Genomic DNA, 20,458 nt, shown 5'->3' with positions numbered 1-20,458 from the left:
AGACATCTCTATCCTGTTACTTCATATAGTGAGGACAGAAGCAGGTCTAAGGGGAAAGGAAGAGGCAGCTACTTTTTTTGCATTTGAGCCCCAAAGGACCGGTTCTAGATGCCCAGAATTCAGGCATGGGGAAATTAAATTGAACGATAAATAAATAAAGTCCTTCCACCCTACCAGAAATATCCTCGAGGGAGGAAAGGCTATGTTTTCAATATTTGTTTTTGATTTGCGGGGCAATGAGGGTTAAGTGACTTGCCCAGGGTCACACAGCTAGTAAGTGTCAAGTGTCTGAGGTCACGTTTGAAATCAGGTCCTCCTGAATCCAGGGCCGGTGCTTTATCCACAGCACCACCTAGCTACCACTTGGTTGCCCCTAGGAAGGGCTATGTTAAAAGAATATTCAGCCACAGTCTGAAGAAAACGAAACCTCAAGGCACAAGAGAAGGTTTCAGCCAAGCCAAAATAGACATTATGTAATGGAAAGGAGGGCTAAATGTGCAATCAAGAGGACCTAGATTCAAAATCAGAATCTGAATATTTTATATTTCTGTGACAGTGAGCAAGTTACTGTGCCCCCTCCCACCCACCCCCAGACCTTTTTTATCACCTGTAAAAGCAGTAGGCTGAACTTAGCTGGCCTCTCAATTCTCTTCTAATTCTACATGATCCTAAGCTGAACTGATTTTTTAAAAAAATATAAAATCAAGTCAACACAACTAAGGAAGGTTTTCTTCATTGCTCAAGAAATAAGTGAATTTAGTTGGATAGGTCCAGATTGTAACCCTTAGCAAGTCTAAGACCCAAGATCAGGCAATATTAACACCAGTTTTGTTTGTTTTTAATGGCATTTTTTTTTTTAATTTTTGTAGCCAGGGTTTAAAAGCAATGTATAACTACATAATTATGCTCAGCCTGTCAGGGAAGATAATGGAATTAGCTACCTACAGGACAGAAATCTTGAATTCCATTCCAGACAAAAATTCTAGAACATATTAATGAAGGGAGGTATATCTACAAAAGGACACTGCTCACAAAGGACAAATGTGGCTTCATCAAGAAGAGGGCACAAGGGGGCAGTGAGGTGGCACAGTGGATAAAGCACCAGCCCTGGATTCAGGAAGACCTGAGTTCAAATCCAGCCTCAAACATGACATTTACTAGCTATGTGACCCTGGACAAGTCCCTTAACCCTGATTACTCCACCAAAAAAAAAAAAAAAAGGCACAACAGACCAAGAACAGATCATTCCAGACTAACTTCATTTCTTAATTTCCTTTCTTTTTTTGTTTGTTTCTTCATTTGTTTTTTGTAGGGCAGTGAGGGTTAAGTGCCTTGCCCAGGGTCACACAGCTAGTAAGTGTCAAGTGTCTGAGGCCGGATTTGAACTCAGGTCCTCCTGCATCCAGGGCCAGTGCTTTATCCACTGTGCTGCCTAGCTACCCCGCTCTTAATTTCCTTTCTAAGCAGGTACTTAGTAAGTAAAATGGCACATCTAGGAAACTTAGAAATAACTCATTTGGATTTTAGCAAAGCATTTGAAAAAATCTCTTATGTTATCATTGTGGAAAAGATGGTAAGATGTGAGCTAGACAAGAATACAATTTTAGATGGACTTAGAAATGATTGAGTGGCTGGCCAAAAGAATAAAGACTTTGTGTTGGTTTGGAAGGAGGTATCCAATCCAACTTCCCAGTGTTCTGTGATCTGGCCCAATGCTATTTAATATTTTTTAAATTAATGACTTGCATAAAGACATTGATGGCATGTTTATAAAATTTGCCGATGATATTGTTCTATTTCTATTTAGGGTACCACCATCCTTCCAGTTGTATAGGTTCCTAATCTCAGAGATACGGTCAACTCCTTTCTCTCTCTCAGCCTCCGTATGTAATGAGATGCCAAGTCTTGTCAATTCTACCTCCACCATATTTCTCCACTCACATAGCCACCACTCTTGTTCAGATCCTCATTGGCCATTTCCTGGATTATCTCAACAGCTGCCTAATTGGTCTCCTTGCCCAAGTCTATCCCCAGAGGTGTGCTAGAAAACAGCTCATCTGAAAAGCACCTGGGAGTTATAGTAGACTGCAAGGTCAGTTCAAATCAACAGTCTAACTTAAACTTAGGCTACATTAAGAGGGAACAAGTCCAGGAGTTAAGAAGCAATACATCCTCCTGTACCCTGCCTTGGTAAGAACACATCTGGAGTAGTGTATTCTGGGTGCCACATTTTAGGAAGGGCGCTGGTAAAATGGTCAATATCCATAAGTAGGTTACCAGGGGCAACTAGGTAGCAGAGTAGATAAAGCAGTGGCCCTGAATTCAGGACGACCTGAGTTCAGATCCGACCTCAGACACTTGACACTTACTAGCTGTGTGACCCTGGTTAAGTCACTTAACCCTCATTGCCCCACCCCAAAAGAAAAGGACTCAGAATGCAGAATGAAATAAATAAGTAGGTAACCAGAATGTTGCTGTATGAAGATGTTGAACTATGGATAAAGAACTATGGACGTTTAACCTGTACAAAAGGAAAACAGGCAAGGGTGGTGAGAGGGAGAGTGTGGTCACATTCATGCTTTATAAGGGCTGTCATGTGGAAGGAAGGACTGACTTGGTCCCAGAAAGAAGTAGGACCAATGGGAGGAAGTTGCAAAGAGGCAAAGTTAGGCTTGATATAAGGAAGAACTTCCTAATAATAAGAGCTATCCCAAAATGGAATAGCTACCTCAGGAAGTAGTGGATTCTCCCTCACTCCAAGTCTTCAAGCAAGACTGAATGAACACATGAGAGGCTGGGGACAATTTTTCTAGCCACAAAATTGGTTGCACTAAAGGACTATCAAAGTCTCTTTCAAATCTAAAATCTGGTGATTCTGAGACTCCCAATTTTGAATTCTTCTTCCATGACATATCCAGAGATCCAAAGCTCAAGCATGTTTTCAGAAGAATCTACTATAATAACCACTTCTCATTCTCAAAGCAGAGTCGTACAGCAGTGCATTCCAAAACAGCCAAATTTAGAGCATGTAGTTCTCTACCCTCCAAAAGCTTACAGTCTGGTAGGAGAGATAAAACCATCTGAATACAATCTAATTAAGGATAAGTTACCTGAATTCTATTACAGGAGATTTTCTAGAAAGTAATAAGAATAAGATTACTGTAGCAAATGGAATTTTATCTAAATCCACAAGCATGTGAGAGCTTAGTGTCAAATGTGCTTAGTGAGTTCAATAACTGCTATCATCCGTCTTGTGAACTCTCCAAAGCTTAGTAATAAAGATATTCCTTAATACCTGAAGGCAATTTCTTTTTAAATAAGGGCCTGTCATTTTTTTCCCATTTCAACCAAATCATAAATATAATCTAACAATTCTCCTAATACTTGAGAACCTCACTAAAATTCTATTTGCTGAAGAGCCATATTTAGCATAGGGTAGATCTCCTGCAAGTAGTACGTTTACTTACTAGAAGTACAGAGAGAACTTAATTAAAAGACCTTTTCTACTGCAACAAAAGTTCCACAGCATGAACCTCCAGGGCAGATTTCTAAGCAGCGTCTGTTTAGCACATCTGACTCATCTAAATACAACTAACTCTTCAGCATTATAAGGGAAGTGTCTGCTTTTTCTCCAATAAATTAACTCCTTTTCCAGTGTGATCAACAGTGAGTAAAACCAAAAACAAAGGTGAAGGCGAAATCTGTAAATGGATAGAAGCACCACAGAAGATGCCAGTCTCCTTGTGACTGGATGAGGGTGCAAATGCGTTTTGTTAATATTCTATTCCCAGTACCATCTTTATTTTTATAAGTGATGAGCTAGTAACACGTTGCGATTAGAATGGACTCTCATTGACACATTGTACGCACTAAGGGTTTCAAATAAAGTAGTCCCACTAGAGAGAACAGCAATCCGGGAGTGTAAATGCCAGACAAAATGTGGTTGTGTATTCCAAGTATTTCATTTCACAGATTATTCTCAAAGTGAGTAGAGAGGATATTCAGATTCAGTTTTGTGGGGGTTTTTTATAACTTGTGAATTTTCAGACAATTTGGGTGATAGGACAGTTTTTTACCTTGAGAGGCTGGTGAAGTGGTGAAAACTCATTTGTATTACTCAAATGATTTCAATCACTTTGGAAGCATAAAACATGATAAGGTGAAGTTCTGATGCATTGGAAAGACAATTCTAGAAACTTTCCTCAGATACTTCAAGCCTAAAAATGATACTGAAATTGCTCTGTCAAACTTACATAATAGGAGGTTCATTAAAACTATGGAAAACCTGTTTCTAAACCATAACCCAAAGAGCTTATTTCACCCAACATTGTTGCCCAGATTTCTCCATCTGGAAGGAAGTGAAGGCTTTCATCGCCCCCAACTCAAAAGGTGACCAGCTCCACTCTCCCTTTGCTGGTCACCTCGTCTCCACACAAGCTCTCTCTCCCTCCTCCTGAACTCTGTACCACTTGTGTGACAGTCTTCACCCATTACTCACATCCTGGTTATCTGTCTTAACTCCCCATTTCACTTTGAAGCTACTGCTGTCCTATACATTGGGTAACCCTTTAACATCCAGAATGATAGAATGAAGTAAACATTTGGCGAGTGAGTAAATAGGAGAATGGATCACTCCCCTACCTAACCAATTAATTTAGAGCAGCCTTCCAAAGCTCATTATAAGATTGATCTCTTATATCAAAGGGCAAGTGAGCTTAGAAAAGATGAAGTTCTGAATGGTAGGGGAGTCTGTGAATTGTTTTATGATTATTTCCTACTAATATCAATACTCTTCATGGTACTTTCTCACATTTATAAATGCTAGTACAGTGTGGGAACTGAGACATTCAGTCAGTCAAGTAGCATTTATGGAGCACCTGTGTGTGCCAGGCACACGGGAGATGGAAAGAAAGGTAAAAATTGTTTTTTGTGCTTATATTCCTACAGGGGAGACATGAAAATAAATGTGTACATGGAAGACAGGTTCAAAGTAGATGGAAGGTAATGTCTGATCCTAAGTTTGGAAAATGACAAAGACTTCAAACTCATATTTCACTGCTCCCTGTGATGAAAACAAACAATTACTTTTTACTGCTTCTTGCATGGTTTCCTTTTGGTCTTTGATCTCTCTGCCTGGCCTCTTTGTCCTCAACACCTTCAAAATTATCATTACATTTCCTGATACCCTTCTTAGAAAGCAGTAGGCTGAGGTTCAGGTGTGAGAAAGGTCAGCTGATAGCAGTGATTGTTTTCTAGGTTCACTCCAAGCTTTTCACCACTTTTTGATGGGCCAGCAAGCATGGGAGATAATTCTGGGAAGTTTTTGGCTATGAAAATCCAGATGGGCATCACCATCCTATATTGATGACACAACTAGAAGCAACAGGTCGGGTTTCAGAGAAGCAGACATAAGCTCAATGTCAGGAAAAAAAATAAAAAGGCCTACAGATTTGGGCTCAGATCCTCCTGGATCCAGGGCAGGGGCTTTGTCCACTGTGTCACCTAGCTGCCCTATGATGACATCTTTAAAATAAAATGAAGGGGGCACCTAAGTGGCACAGTGGATAGAGCAATAGCCCTGGATCCAGGAAGACCTGAGTTCAAATCCAGCCTTAGACACTTAACACTTACTAGCTCTGTGACCCTGGGTAAGTCACTTAACCCTCATTGCCCCCACCAAAATAAACTAATTAATTAAATAAAATGAAGGGCTGAGAGGATTGCACTGGGAGAACAAGAAAGGGAGAAGTGGAATGGAGTAAAATATCTCACATAAAAGAAGCAATTAAAAGCTATTAGAGTGAAGGGGAAGATGGGTGGGAGGGAGAATTGTCTCAAAGAGAGAATAACATACACACTCAAGTGGGTATAGTAATATATCTTGCCTGTGGGGAAGTGGGAAGGGAAGGGGATAAAGGGGGAGGTGTGAAGGAACGGAGGGCAAATGGGGGAGGGACAGTCAGAAACAAAACACCTTTGAGAAGGGAAAGGGTAAAAGAAGATAGAAAATAGAGTCAATATCATGGGGAGTGAATAGGATGGTGGGAAACACAGCAATAGTAACTAGAGAAAACATTTGAAGCAGAGGCAAGAGCAATGCAAGAGGGTGATGATAATGGTATTTACTTTGCTAGGCTATGGTAAAGAAAATTCCTTGTCAGTTATAAGGTGCTCTATAAATGTCAGCTATTATTGTTGTTGCAATAATCAACGTCATGGGTGTTCTGCAAGGAAATCTCCCTTTAAAGTACTATATAAATGTAGTTTACCGTAAAAAAGAAAAATAAATAAAAGTGAGCAGGATGCTATCAGAAAAACCTGGGAAGACTTACATGAGCTGATGCAAAGTGAAATGTACTGTATACAAAATAACAGCAATATTGTAAGATGATCTTCTGCAAATGACTGTTATTTTTAGCAATGCAATTATCCAAGACAACTCTGAAGGACTTATGAAAAATGCAGTCCATCTACAGAGAAAGAATTGATGGTATCTGAATACAGATGGAAGTATATTTTGTGGTTAGTTCCTTTTTCTAAAGTTTTTTTGTCTGCTATGTTTTGCACGACTGCACATGTATAACTTATATTGAATTGCTTGAGTTCTTAAGGAGGAGGATAGGGAGGAAGGAAGAGAATTTGGAACACAAAGTTTTAAAAATCGATGCTATAATTTGTTTTTTTGTTTTGTTTTGTTTTGTTTTGTTTTTTTTAGTGAAGCAATTGGGGTTAAGTGACTTGCCCAGGGTCACACAGCTAGTAAGTGTTAAGTGTCTGAGGCTGGATTTGAACTCAGGTACTCCTGACTCCAAGGCCGGTGTTCTATCCACTGCGCCACCTAGCTGCCCCCTACAATTTGTTTTTACATGTAAGGTGGGAAAAATTCCAAATGAATGAATGAAGTAAATAAGTAAATGTTTCCAAAAAAAAATGCCTAACAATAGAATTGTTATAAATAGCCCAGGTCAATAAGAATCAAGTTTCTTATAGATGGAATTCTTCAAGCAAAGGCTGGATGACCACTTGTAGGGCGTGTTGTAGAAGGCATCCTATTTAGATCAGGATGGGAGAAGCAAGCCCTTAAGATCCTTTCCAGCACTGAAAATCTGAGATTTCCAATGAAATTTGTTCTTGTTTTCCCATTTCTATCCCACTATACATGAATTAAGTTATATGCCTAATTTAAAATTTTTTCCTTCAAATAATGAAAATTTAATATCACATTTTGATAGGCCAGAAATAAATTAGTCTTGTATATACATGAATATGCATGCTCATGTTCAGGAAAATGAACTCTAATTCCACAAATATTAATTAGGAAATTACTGTATGTCAGACTGTTTTAATCTCCTCTACATATTAAGATATTATAAGGGCAGCTATGTGGCGCAGTGGATAGAGCACCAGCCCTGGAGTCAGGAGGACCTGAGTTCAAATCCGGACTCAGACTAGTTGTGTGACCCTGGGCAAGTCACTTAACCCCAATTGCCCCGCAAAAAAACAAACAAACAACAAACAACAAAAGATGTTATGTAATATATTCCTTTTCTTAGCTATTGATTCTGGATTTCTGTTCTCATGATCATTTATTTAGAACACAATTCATCTGAGAACAAATGAATCCGATCTTAAAAGACCAATGAAATGCTTTACATTTTAGCTACAGGTATATGTGCATTCTTTAAGGCTTAAAACTATACTGTGTTATTCCATTTCAAGCTTTACCTTATATTCAAGGTTATATTTCAACTTTCTTGGTGCAGTGGATTTGAACAAAAGGCATATTCAAAATGAAGGGCGGGCATTCTGACTTAATGAAAACACATTATGACATTTAAAAAGACAATAGCATCATAAAGAAAAAAAAGTAAATCCTTATATCCTCCATGGGTGTATATTTTCTAACAAAAAAAGCTTCTGCTTTCAGGGTTAAAGAAAATAAACTTGGATTTCATCGTGTAAGTGGAAGGATTTCCCAGGATAATTTCTTGCTTCATACTTCCATATTGTATTATTTATTGTGGAACCTCAGAGAAGGTATCCATGAATGATTCCCTATAAGAAGAAGCAGTATAGCAATTAAAATGTCTGAATTAAGAGTAAAAGGGGAGGGAGGGAGGAAGGAAGGAAGGAAAGAGAATGGAGGAAGGGAGTGAAGGAAGGAAGGAAGGAAGTGTCATGGGGTGCAGAGCACCCCAGAAATTCTCTGGGGCACATCAAGGAAACTTTTCCTTGAGAAACTAAACCAGAGGACAGATAACACCTAGAGAGATAAACTGAACCAAATCTGACTGAGCTAGCTTCGGATTCCTACCCTTCATTCTGGTCTCCCTTACCCTGGGGAGATAAATCTGGGTGTGGCTGCGGCCTTTGTGTCCTGAAGAGAGGTCTGTAGCCACCCCTCACCCAATTCCTTTAGTCACTACCAGTGGGGGATGGTCCTCCACTCCACACCCAATTCCCCCAGCTACCACCAGTGGGGGATGGTCCCCCCTCACTAAAGGAACTTTGCACAGTCAAATGGTGACCCCTCCCCCCATCAGTCTTCTATAAAAGTACCTGCCAGTCTCCTATTCAAGATTTGGTGCCTCTGAGCCATGTGCTTTGTGCCTATCTCCCCATGAGAAGTCCAAGGATTTCTTTCATGGTTTCCCTCCCCCCACCCTTCCCTTCCCTTGCTCCTAAATAAACTACCACCTTATTCTAACTACTTTTGTGTGCAAGAGGGTGTAATTCTTTAAAGAGGAATTCCTAAGAACCCTAACCCCTGATCCAACCCGTACCCCAATTCCCCCCATTACAGAGGGAAGGAAAGAAGGAAAGAAGGAAGGAAGGAAGGAAGGAAGGAAGGAAGGAAGGAAGGAAGGAAGGAAGGAAGGAAGGAAGGAAGGAAGGAAGGAAGGAAGGAAGGAAGGAAGGAAGGAAGGGAGGAAGGGAGGAAGGGAGGGAGGGAGGGAGGGAGGGAGGGAGGGAGGGAGGGAGGAGGGGAGGGAGGAAGGAGGGGAGGAAGGAAGGAAGGAGCCCTTTAGAGAATCACTGAATTTCAGAGCTAAAGGGGAATCTACATTTGAAATAGGAGCACCCTGGCCAACATCTCAGACAAATGGTCATCAGGCTCTTGCTTAAAGATCTTGAGAGAGAGAAACCCCACCACCTCCTGAGGCAGCCCCTGACACTCTAGGACACATTTAATTGTTAGGAAGTTTTCCATTGCATCAAGCCTGAATGTGTATCTTTGACACCTCCACCCATGATTCTTAGTTTTTTCTGCTCAGAGTCAAGCAGATGACTGATCTCTCTTCCAGGTGCGGACCTTTAAAATACTGAACAGGAAGATCACCTCCTCCTCCCTCCAGCTTCTCTTGTCTAAGCTGAACAGCTGACCTCAGAGGGCAAGAATGTGAGGCCTTGCACCATGCTGGCTGCTCTCTTCTGAATGCTCTCCAGCTTACCAATGTCTTTCTTAAACTCTAACCCCCAGAACTGAACACATACTCCACATGGGGTCTGACCAAGGCAGAGTACAGCAGCACCGTGACCTCACCACCTACTTATTTCTAGATGCTATCTTCTCTTTATGCAGACTAAGGTTGCCAGAGTTTTCCTGGCTATTACTCATAATGGACTTGGAGGCCACATAAGCCTCCAGATCTTTTTCAGACAAAGTGCTGTAGAATCAGGACTGTCTGCACTTTGCATTTATGAGGCTGATTTTTAAACCCAACTGTAAAACTTTACATTTCTTCCCTATTAGATGTCATTTTATTCAACTGTGCCTGATATTCTAGACTGTCAAGAGCTTTTTGAATTCTCACTCTCTCATCCAGACACTTAGCAATTCAAATGTTGATAAGCTTACCACCAAATCACTGATTTAAAATAATAATAAGCAACACAAGGCCAAAGAGCACTGCACTGAAGACCTGGCTTCCTAGCTGATGCTGAATCATTAAAAATACTCTCTGAGGGCAGCTAGGTGGAACAATGGATAAAGCACCAGCCCTGGATTCAGGAGGACCTGAGTTCAAATTTGACCTCCGACACTTGACACTTACTAGTTGTGTGACCCTGGGCAAGTCACTTAACCCTCATTGCCCCCCCCCCCAAAAAAATAAATACTCTTTGGGTTCAGCCATTCAAACAATTCCAAATCCAGCTTCCTGGACTACTGTATATCCCGCAGATCAACAACCTTTGCTCAAGAATAGCCTACTAGACTTTATTAAATGCTATAAACTATATATAACTATATTTGAGACATGGTCCTGACCTCGCAATCTTTCGATCCTGTCAAAAAAAGGAATCTAAGATTAGTCTGGTATGTCTTCTTCTCAATGAAGCTGCCATGCAGGCTCTCTGTGATCAGTGCTTTTTTTTTCTAGATGCTCACTAATCATATCTCTAATGGTACAGATTAGAATTTGCCCTGATCTGCACATACCCTGTGTCCAATTCCATTCAGACGACTCTACTATAAGAGATATAGAGATAACCTGGGCAAGAACAGAACAGACCCTGTGGGTTCTGCTTTCTATTTTAATCTATCCATTTGCTTTCACTTACTTTCTGGTCTTTATCTCTCTTCTCACAATTGAGACTAAGAGAATGTTCAAAGGTCACAGACAGCATCTGAAGCTCTCTGAAGAAAGAGATGCTGTATAAGATGAAACCACAAATTAAGAAAATTGAACAAAACTCCCCAAGGTACATCAAGTCGTGCTTTGTCATTTCCTGGGTGCTACTGTATGGATAAAGAAGTCATGCTTACAAGTAAACTGTGATTTGAGCATGTTTCCTTGAACTGAGGAGCATTCCCGGACATACATACAATCCTTGTCACAGATTAGAACAGGTAAAGCAACAGAATCAGAGGACCACCTTCAGGAGAACTCTGCCTTGTGGGCATGTGACAGACACAGAAGTCAGTTATTTAGTGGTGTAAAAAAAACCCCAAAAACTAACAGCTTCTTGGCAGAGATTTATAACAGGAAAGAAACCTACAGAGCACCCAACCATTAGAGCTATCCAGGTATAGAATCTCCTATTGGGGGAGGTGGGGAGGGAGGTTCATCTGATTAGGGGGAGGGGAATATGAATTCATTTAACACCTACTATATGTCATGCACTGCCCTAAGTGCTGTTTAGAAATATCTCATTTGAGACACCTAGTTCCTTGGTGTTTCCCTGTGGTCATCCCAGTATTTTAATAAAACTTGGGAAACTGGAAAAAAAAGAAATATCTCATTTGATCCTCACAACAAGGTGCTATTATTATTTCCATTTTACATTTGAGGAAACTGAGGCAAAGAAGGTTACGTAACTAGTAAGCATCTGAAATTAGATTTGAACTCAGGCATTCCTAACTCCAGGCCCACTTTATCTACTATGCCAGCAGCTGCCGCAAGCTCTTCAAGCAAAGGAAGATAATCTCTCGCTGAGGAGAGTATAGACAAGATTCTTCTTCAAGGACAGAGTGCATGTGATCTTAGTTCCCTTTCAGTTGTGAGATTTGATGATTAAAGTTACCACGTTATACAACTACCTGTTATAAGAACAAAGGAACATCTCAACAAATGAGTCCAACGTCATCAGAATTAACAATCTCTAAGGTAAAAAGACATTCATCTCCTTCAGCTGGTATTCACCTCTGTCATTAGTCATGAGCCACTAGAATGAAATTAATTTCTGAAAAGATTCGAGGAATCAACCAACAACTTTCAAGGAAGAAATTGTATCTACGTATAGATCTTTACAACGATTCTTCTTGCAAAATAAAATGACAAAGTTAATTAATGTCAATAGAACCCACCTAAAGCATTTATTCGTTCAAAAAGCATGTATTCCCACGGGGGGGTAGACCAGACGAATTGGTCCACTCTCTGGACTTATTGGTAAAAACCACTGCTTCTTCGAAGAGACTTAGGAGAGGGACAAAACATAGTGAGCACCCAGCCATCGGAGCCACCCAAATATATAATCCACTGTGGGGAAGAGAGAAGGGGTGGGAGAAAGGAAGGGGCAAAGGGGCAGGAGAAGGGAGTATGCATTTATATGGCACATCCACCATATCAGGTATTATGCTGGTGTGCAGGTATCCAATGGTCACCTGAATGCACCATGAATATCTGCAACTCCGCACCTTTGCTAATCAGTCCCCTGTATGTGAAATATCCTTCCTCACTTGTTAAGTTCAATCCATCCTTTAAAGTCTAATTTAAATACTACCTTCTACCTAGAGGAAAGTGTCCCTGATTCCCCAGGTTAATGATGATATTCTTTCTCAAAACTCCCATAATTTTGGTTCACAACTAATGTCTAATGCCCTCATCATCTAATGGTGTATGTTATTATTATTATTAGATATTAGTGTTTTATTCCTCCTCAAGCTTCATGAGGACAAGAATAGCTTATTTAAATCTGGGCAGCTAGCTAGGTACCTGGAGTCAGGAGGACTCATCTTCCTGAGTTCAAATCCAGGCTCAGACACTGGCTGTGTGATCTTGATCAAGTGACAACAATTTTTGCCTCATTTTCCTCATCAGTAAAAGTATCTTTGCCAAGAGCAGCCCAAATGGATCGCAAAGAGTAGGGCGCAACAGAAAAATGACTAGATAACAAGGTACAAGGTCCTCCAACCAAGTTTTTTGATGCTTCTTCATGCTGGGGGCAGAGTAGCCGGATTCTCAGAGGCTCCATTAGTTAAGCATGTGACTTGGAAGGCCATACCATTTACTTAACAAAAAGCATTTATTAAACACCTAGGTCATATAAGGCATCATGGTATACCAACCTGAATGGGCTTCAATAATGGACCTGGCAGGGGGCAGCTAAGTGGCACAGTGGATAAAGCATCGGCCCTGGAGTCAAGAGGACCTGAGTTCAAATCTGGTCTCAGACACTTGACACCTACTAGCTGTGTGACCCTGGGCAAGTTACTTAACCCCCATTGCCCTGAAACACAAACAAAAAAATAGAACAGTCCTGCCTCCTTCAGTGAGTACTCAGAGCAGAAAACAAGGACAGTGGCTCTATAACATCCAATGAAGGACCTTGGGGGTGGCGTTGCTGTTTAATCATTTTTAAATCATGTCCAACTCTTTGTGACCCCTTTGGAGGTTTCTTGGCAAAGATACTGGAGAAGTTTGCTATTTCCTTCTCCAGCTCATTTTACAGATGAGAAAACTGAGGCAAACATGATGAAGTGACTTGCCCAGGGTCACACAGCTACTGAATGTCTGAAACCAGATTTGAACTCAAGGAAACAAGTCTTCCTGACACCGGGCCCCAAAAAGAGAAGATCCAGATAGTAAGTGATAGGAGAATACCGCCCCCCCCCAACAAAAAGCCAGAGGACACATTATAGGATTCAAAAACCAAAAAGAAGCATGGGTAGTAAAACCTAGAAGAAAATACAAAACTTTCTTAACTTGTATTTCAAGACAAGGAAATGTAAACTAATATTATCTGATATCTGAAATATAGACTGCTGTGAACTCCCAAGAGAGCAGAGAACAACCAGGAGAAATTCCACAATGATTCAAAAGACAAAAATGATGGAGACAGAACTAGGCCTTGAAGGTAAGATAAAGGCTCTGAAAGATGAAGATGTAGGGATGGAGAATGGTCTATTATGTATGTACTGAAGAGGCAGCTACCAGGAGATCAGGGAAGAGGGAATAGTAGAGTTTGGCAGCCATAGGCAATGAGTCTGAAGGGAAGCCAGATGAAAGAGGCTGGAAAGGCAAGTGAGAGAGCCTCATAGCTGAAGTCTAAGGAGTTTGTTTCTTATACAAGCAATAGGGAAGCACCGATAGATTCTGCATAGCACAGGGTTGTGATGAGAACTAGACATTAGGAAGATCAAGTTGGCAGGAAGATGGATAGCAGAAACATGGATAGATGAATGGATGGACAAATGGATGGACGGATGGACGGATGGACACTCAGATGGATAGATAGAGAAAAAAGATTATGGGAAGGGAGAAAAATTAAAGGGTTATTATAATAGAAAGGGTAGGAAGTAAGTATGAGTGACAAATAAATTTCATTCATTCTCTCTGATACTCAAGTGGCTGAGACAATTTTCAGACTTCTTTCAGACACTTGAGAATTTTGCTTGATGCCTGCTGCTGTCAATGGTAGAGGCAGATAACAAAGCATAACAGCAATAATGAGGTTCAGCTAAATGTTATTGCTACTATATCCATATATACATACGCTCAAAAGGCTCTGTGGGATTATTACATTGAAAACATTCTTCATGTCCAAATCACAATGGTAGCAAAGAGATTAGTTAGTTATGTTGCTGCTATGTATTTACTTAGACCCAAAACATTGTTTTTCCCCATATCACACCTAGAGGAAGGAGCAACTAAGTGTATTGTCTCTTCATTGTAAACTTTTCACGTTTCACAGAGCTCCTTGAGGCAAAGAGAGAAGAAGAAGGTACCCAAGGGCACAATGCATCATCACATTCTCCAAAAGCCCACTCGCTGTTGTTCAGTCCTTGTTTTCCAAGAGGACAAATGATGTCTTGATTTGTGAGTGAATTCGATTCAAGTGAAGTGGAGTTGGGCAAACCTTCAGCCTCATTCTCTCTTCCAGTGGCAGGACAAAAAACAGCATAACTGGCAACCCCCCAAAATGCAGTGAATGACCTTGTCATTTTCAATGTCTTACCAAGCTCTAAGCGCCCCACTGAGCCTAGTTTAGCTGCCTTCATGGTCACTGAAACAAACTGTTCTCTTCTACCCATTTTGTTGGGGAACATGCTTGGGGGTAGGCATCCCCCTAACTCACCAACAGGTTTGAAACCTGTCGACTCCCCTCAATTTGGTTTAGCACACCCGCTGAGATGATCTACTAGGGTATGGCTGCCGAGCAAGCTACAGCTTCTTGGAGCCACAGGTGAGAGTTGGGTGACAGGTGGATACCAAAGGTGAACAAACCAACAGCCCTTATGAAGTTAAGGAGGGCACACTGTTCATTAGCGACTTTTGGCCACTGCAGTATCGTACCGAAAGGTATTCTGACTGACCTGGAAGGAGTATTACAACTCCAGAAGTATATAATTTACACTAAGACAATGTAATCATCCATCTGATTTTGTAGCCACCAAAAAGCAGGCCAAAAAAGGCTGCACTGTAATTTTTCATTTGTGTTTAAAAAGAACTCACTGCAAATGTCAGATATAATTGCAATCTTCAAGATGTTTAATCTATTATAAGAGAAATTCGGTTAAAAGTATGAATTTTAATGCGATCGTGAGATTTGACCTCTCAACCACTTTCTATAAATCTGAAGCAAATTTTCAGCATAATAACCCAGAAAAAAGTAGTAAATATTCAAAATCAAATGTGAAATTGTTTCAGTCTAGTCTTCACTGTATAGTCAAGTAATATTCAATGGAATCCTTGTCTCTGAAAATTAATAGTCAAGCTCTGCCCCCTGGGGACAACTCCACCCCGAAGCAGTCTCAATAACGGAAGAGTCCCTGCCTAGAACTGCTACATCCTAAGAAGGCCCAGTCACAGCTGTCTACTCCTGCTTCCAGCTTCACCTCTTCACCAGCTGCCTGGCTCCCCTGAAGTGATTCTGCTCCACCCCCCACTTCCAACTCCCCTTTATGCTTTGTCTTCCCCTGGTAGAATGTATGCTTCTGGAGAACAGAGTCCACCTTGTTTTCTCACTTTTGAATCTACAGAGCATTACACTGCCCAGCATAGAATAACAGGTGCTTTAATCTGTCTTATTAAGATATTATAGAGCACCGGCCCTGGAGTCAGGAATACCTGAGTTCAAATCCGGCCTCAGACACTTAACACTTAGTAGCTGTGTGACTCTGGGCAAGTCACTTAACCCCAATTGCCTCACTAAAAAAAAAAAAAAAGATATTATGGGGGCGGCTAGGTGGCTCAGTGGATAAAGCACTGGCCCTGGATTCAGGAGTACCTGAGTTCAAATCCAGCCTCAGACACTTGACACTTACTAGCTGTGTGACCCTGGGCAAGTCACTTAACCCCAATTGCCTCACAAAAAAAAAGATATTATGAGAAGTATCTGGATTACATGATAATATCTATCCTGCACAATTATATAAATCAGTTCTGAAAGGGAAGCCCGAAAAGGAATCCTACAATTCAACAAATTTATAACATTAAATCATAGTCTGAAAGAAACTTCAGACTTGTCTAATGTCTCCTTGACCTAGAAACCCTTCTACAGCATCTCCAACAAATAGCCGTCCAGTCTTTATCTGAAGACCTCCCTCCTCCAGGGAATTTCTGGAGACATCCAACCTACTTTTGGAGACCTCTCATTATGGGAGGGCTTCTCCTTCCTTTATATCTGATACTACCCTTCCATAAAGCAGAACGGCTCCTAGCTCTTCCTTCTGAGCCCAAGCAAAACAGCTTTCATCATTCTCCTACTTAACAACCTTACAAACAACTGAAGAATGCCATGGCAACAAGTAGCAACACCAATAATACTGAAGTCCGTGTTTATACGGCACCTTAAAAGTTTGCAAAGCATTTCACAGACACTGTCGCATTTGATTCTCACAACCCCACAAGATTAGTTCTAGAGACATCATTATTCCCATCTTATAGATGAGGAAACAGAAGTTCACTGAGTGAAGTGCCTTGCCTAGGACCACACACCTCATAATTGGCCAAGTCTTCCTAATTCGAAATCTATCATTCTATCTGCTACATCACAATGTGGGGGTCCCAAACTATGTAGTGTATTTGCTATAGTTCAATTTTCATCTATACTCAAAATACAGGCTGGTCTTCCTATTAGAAGAGAAGGGGTTTGAAAAATGCCCCTCTAATTTCCTTGTTATTAGAGAAAACTAATTCCTTAATATGTGTATGCATACACACACACACACACACACACACACACACACACATACACAAATGGCTTCAGCATGTAAAAAACAGAAGAAAAAGGATTGAAGAAAGGGAAGAAAAGTTTGACCTATGTCAAAGGATGATAGATTTAGAGTTGGAAGGGCCCTTCTTGGTCATCATATCTAACCACCACTACCCCCATTTTATAGATGAGGAAACTGGGGCTCAGAAAAGTGGGGTGATTTGCCCAAGTACACAGGTAGTAAAGGATAGAGCACGGATTTAAACGTAGGCTCACTGATTCCAAATTCAGTTCCTCTTTCCACTGCTAGGTGGCTATGTTATGTAGAAGAAAAAAGAAAGAAAGAAAAAAGAAAGATGAACCACCAGATTTGGGATTAAATACTAGACAAAGCACTTTCTAAACTGTAGAAAACTGAAACCTTCAAAGAGGAAGAAGCCACTTGTTCTTCAAGGAATAATGATACGAATCTTCAGCTGCTGACAAGTGTTAAGCCACCCATGAGGGTCCCCAGAAGAAGAGGTAAAAGGCAGTGTTTAGGACTTCCTGTTGAAGGGATACTGAGGCAGTTAATCTGTCTACTTGTGAATAGCAGAAAGTGCCACAGTCTTCCTAGGGCATTTATCCAAAGCATGACAGAGAGCTTACCAAGACCTATGAAATTAGATAAGTAGGTGCAGCTAGGTGGCACAGTGGATAAAGCACCGGCCCTGGATTCAGAAGGATCTGAGTTCAGATCCAGCCTCAGACACTTGACACTTACTAGCTGTGTGACCCTGGGCAAGTCATTTAACTTTAATTCCCGCCCCCCCCCCCCCAAAAAAAAAAACAACCAAAAAACTGATGGAATCTGAATGCAGATAAAAGCATGCTGGGGTTGTTTTTTAAAACTTTTTGGGGGGGGGGGAATTGCTTGTTTTCTTTCATGCCATAACTAATATGGAAATATGGGGTTTTTGCAATTATGTAAAAAATTACCATAATAGTCATTTTACACAAGAAAATGAATAAAATTTTAAAACTGAAAGAAAGTGAAAATAGCATGCTTCAGTCTGTGTTCAATCAATATCAGTCCTTTCTTTGGAGATGGATAGTATATTTCATCATTAGTCCTTTGGGATTATCTTGGATCACTGTATCGTTGAGAATAATTGTCATTCACAGTTCTGCATCAAACAATATTGCTGTCTCTGTGCACAGTGTTGTCTGAGTTCTGCTTACTTTACTATACATCAGTTTATACAAGTCTTTCCAGGCCTTTCTGAAACCATCCTGCTTTTCATTTCTTATAGCACAAAAATACTCCATCACCATCATATACCACAGCTTGATTAGCTATTCCCCAATTAATGGGCATTCCTTTGATTTCCAATTCTTAGCCAACACAGAAAGAGCTGCTATAAATATTGGAAATATATTTTTCCTGACTACACATACATAAAATTTATCAAATTGCTTGCCTTTTCAATGGTGGAAGAGGAGAAGGAAGGAGAGAATTTGGAACTCAAAATTATAAAAAACAAAGGTTTTTAATTGTTTTATATGTAATTGGAAACATAAAATATTAAAATTCAAAATAACAGGATATGCAAACAGGAGGCAAAGTAGCATAACATTTTTTTTTGGTGAGGCAATTGGGGTTAAGTGACCTGCCCAGGGTCACACAGCTAAGTAGCATAACATATTAAGAATTAAGGTGAACAACATTTATAAAGTGTTAAATTTTCACAGTTCTCCAACCACCTAGCAGTGTGAATTCTGATTAGGAGTCAGTGAGTCTGGGTTCGAATCTGGACTCTGCTCCTTACTACCTATGTCCTTGGCCAAACCACTCCACTTTTCTTGGATCCCATTTCCTCATTTGTAAAATGGAGGGATAAAGGGGTCAGACCACTAAGGGTCCTTCCAGTTCTGAATCTATGATTCTTTTACATAAGTCAAACTTTCCCTCTCTTTCTTCAAATCCATGCACTGAAGTCGTGTGTGTGTGTGTGTGTGTGTGTGTGTGTGTGTGTTTTAAGGAATTCATTTTCCCTAATAACAAGGAAAGTGGAGAGGCATTCTTCAAACTCCTTTTATCTTCTCTTCTATTAGGAAGTCAAGCCTACATTTTGAGTAAAGATGACAGTTACCCGAACGTAGCAGAGATACAAATGCTCTGCAAGTGACTGCAGAATTATCCCTGCTCTCCATATTTGCCAAAAGTGAAATCCTTAGTCTTAGGTCATTCTTATGAGAAGGTCCCTGGGAGATGGCTATAGCATGCATGCTGCTTTCACAAGTTTTCAAAGCTGTCAAGTCAGCCAACTAGCACTGATAGCACCTACCATGTGTCAAACATTGTGCTAAGAGATGGGAGGGACAAAGGCAAAAGATGGTGCCTGCTCTCAGGGAGCTCACCATCTAATGGGGGAAATAACATGCAGACAGCTATGGACAGATAAGATATAGTATCTAGGATAAATTGGAGAAAACCATCAAAGGCACTAACATTTTGGAAGACTGGAAAAGGTTTTTTACAGAAGGTAGGACGTTAGTTGAGAAATGAAGGAAACCAGGGAAGTGAGGAGACAGAAATGAGGAGGGAGAATATTCTAAGCATAGAGAATGGCCAGTGAACATGCCCAAAGAAGCGAGATGGAGTGTTTTGTTCAAGGAACATCAAGGAAGCCAGTGTCACTGGATCCTAGAGTATGTGGAAGGAGTAAGATGTAAGAAGACTGTAAAGGTAGGTTAAAGGTCAAATTATGAAGGGCATTAAAAGTCAGAAAGAAGTCATTCCAGTTGATTCAACAGTGGGATATCAATTCCATCTCACCTCAACAGGTACTCCTAATTTCCCTTTTTTTCTCTTAGTAACTTCTTATGTTTGTCTTGCCAGCTTGTCTTTCTTATCTTACCAACTATCTTCTCCTCAAGTCTTTTTCCTCCTCATCCTCCCCGAGCTCTTCTCTTCCTTCTGCTCCTCTCTTCCATCTCCTCATAGTATTCACCTTCCCCTTTGCTCCAACCCTTCTCTTCTCTTTCAATCAGTTCTCAAGTCCTCTCAAATTCCCTTTTCCCAAATTTAATCTCTGGCTTTCTCCACAATTTTGAATCCTTACAAATCTCCATAACTCCATCTTCTCCTTCAGGTCAAATACTTCTTCTATATAATTTTCTCCCAGAGAATAACACTGGTTAATAAATCATTTGAAGGGGCAGCTAGGTGGCACAGTGGATAGAGCACTGGCCCTGGAGTCAGGAGTACCTGAGTTCAAATCCAGCCTCAGACACTTAACACTTACTAGCTGTGTGACCCTGGGCAAGTCACTTAACCCCAATTGCCTCACTAAAAAAAAATAATAATAATAAATAAATAAATAAATAATTTGAAATTACAAATCTACTATTGGTGGGCTTCAACTATAATTCAAATTAACTCTGTCCTTAGTATGTATAGAATCTTCCACTAAAGTGCTACTTCCATGCCTGGTCACAGCATAGGAGAGGCATCAAGTTTTGGCAGGCTCCACCAAGGTGAAAAGGCTTCCTGTACAAGCCCTGGGACAGATTATATGTCATCTAAGGACTAGTCTTG

The 20,458-nt window shown here is 40.6% G+C and overlaps 1 protein-coding gene across 2 annotated transcripts in view; it reads right to left on the bottom strand.

Moving 5' to 3' along the window:
- The window catches only part of GLT1D1 (glycosyltransferase 1 domain containing 1), a 120,771-nt gene that overhangs the window by 34,710 nt on the left and 65,603 nt on the right, over positions 1 to 20,458 (bottom strand). The gene's annotated exons all lie outside the window — the stretch shown is intronic.

Source organism: Dromiciops gliroides, chromosome 1 (assembly GCF_019393635.1).
Source record: "Dromiciops gliroides isolate mDroGli1 chromosome 1, mDroGli1.pri, whole genome shotgun sequence".
Lineage (NCBI taxonomy): Eukaryota > Metazoa > Chordata > Mammalia > Microbiotheria > Microbiotheriidae > Dromiciops > Dromiciops gliroides.
The sequence above is the reverse complement of the archived record's forward strand: the minus strand, read 5'-3'. Positions and strand labels throughout refer to the sequence as shown.